The sequence below is a fragment of the Chionomys nivalis genome, chromosome 11 (assembly GCF_950005125.1).
Source record: "Chionomys nivalis chromosome 11, mChiNiv1.1, whole genome shotgun sequence".
Classification (NCBI taxonomy): domain Eukaryota; kingdom Metazoa; phylum Chordata; class Mammalia; order Rodentia; family Cricetidae; genus Chionomys; species Chionomys nivalis.
In genome coordinates this window covers 70,161,872-70,163,639 of record NC_080096.1, presented here as the reverse complement: position 1 = coordinate 70,163,639, position 1,768 = coordinate 70,161,872, and the positions used below count along the sequence as shown (strand labels likewise).

At 48.3% G+C, this 1,768-nt stretch overlaps 1 pseudogene; it reads right to left on the bottom strand.

The window, feature by feature from the left end:
* Window positions 1-427: 427 nt before the first annotated feature.
* On the bottom strand, window positions 428-1,320 carry LOC130883958 (40S ribosomal protein S2-like; annotated as a pseudogene).
* Between the last annotated feature and the right edge of the window lie 448 nt (window positions 1,321-1,768).

Genomic DNA, 1,768 nt, shown 5'->3' with positions numbered 1-1,768 from the left:
TTGCCACCTCTCTCAGCCCGCCTCTCTCAGGCCACCTCAGCAGTGGCTTGTGTGCACAACCAGTAGTTCATTTGGGCATAGAATTCTTGTGTAGCGGCTCTGAGAAATGGGCGTTGGGTCTTTATATTTCTTCATTAAATGCCTCAGAACTGTACAGTAGCTGGGGACCAGGTCCAGTTTATCTGCACTGTGGAAACTCAGGCGAGATGTGGGCTTCCCAGGTCTTAGCCAATTGTTTTACGGCATCTTACAATTTGCCTGCATTTGCTAGTCTACTGCTTGAGCGACTGCTGACCAATCAGGGACCACCGTGGATTACACAGTCTGTGATTCATACTAAATAACGTTTTATTCTGAGCATATCATTTTGCATTTAACTCTTTTTTTTTTAACAGACTTAATTCACTTTTATTTTCCTTGTATAAAAACCCTTATGTGGTGGCCACAGCTGGAGCCTGGGTCCTCTGAACAGAAACTCTGGTGTGGGTTTTCACAAGATGGTCAGTGAATTCCTGATAAGGAGACTTGGTGAACACAGTCTCTTTCCAGAGGTCGGGGGTCAGGTAGCTATAGGTCTTAGAGATGGCATCAAAGGTGGCCTTGGCAAAGTTGCCCAGGGTGGCAGTGCAGCCCCTGGCTGATGTGTAGCAGTCATCAATGCCAGCCATCATCAGCAGCTTCTTGGGCACAGGAGCGGAGACTATGCCAGTGCCTCTGGGGGCAGGGATGAGACGCACCAGCACAGAACCACAGCGGCCTGTCACTTTGCAAGGAACAGTGTGGGGCTTGCCAATCTTGTTCCCCCAGTAGCCTCTCCGCACAGGGACAATGGAAAGCTTGGCCAAGATGATGGCCCCTCGGATGGCAGTGGCTACCTCCTTGGAGCACTTGACACCGAGACCTACGTGACCATTGTAGTCCCCAATAGCGACAAAAGCCTTGAACCTGGTCCGCTGGCCTGCCCTAGTCTGCTTCTGCAAGGGCATGATCTTCAGAACCTCATCCTTTAGGGAAGCTCCCAGGAAAAAGTCAATAATCTCAGACTCCTTAATGGGCAGGGAGAAGAGGTAGATCTCCTCTAGGGACTTGATTTTCATGTCCTTAACCAGGCGGCCCAGCTTGGTGACGGGAATCCACTCCTTGCCTTCAGCTTTACCTCCGCGAGCCCCCCCCCCCTCCCGCCTCGTCCTCGGCCACGGCCTCGATCACGCCGCGGCCCCTCAGACCGCTGCCGAATCCTCTGCGGAAGCCGCCAGGGCCTCCTAATCCTGGGCCCCCGAGTCCTCCCGGCCCTCCCGCTGCACCAGCGTCATCCGCCATTTGGTGTTTCCAGAAGAAGAAGAAGCGCATTTAACTCTTAAATCAGATTCAGTCCAGCCAAGTGGCTGCAACTACACTGAAACTCCTACTTTCAGGTAACGGTTATTGCACCTACTCCAGCTAACTAAACCCAAGGTAAAATTTAATATAAAAATATTAATTATAAATTTATAATTTAAAAGGGCAATATTGTGGACAACCTAACAGTCTAGGTTTCAGTAGCATTTTTACTTACATCTTGTATGAGGTCATGCAAGACTTATATGATTTCCCTCCTAATTCATTATATTTCATTCTGGGGATTAGTTTTGCCCTCCATATTTTCTACTTAAAAACATGGTTTGATAATAGAGCTAATAGTGAGGCACTTTTAGAAATAATTCAGTCTTTACAGACTGACACTGCCCAATTAAAAGGAAATTCAACACTATGGAGAAGGATATACAAT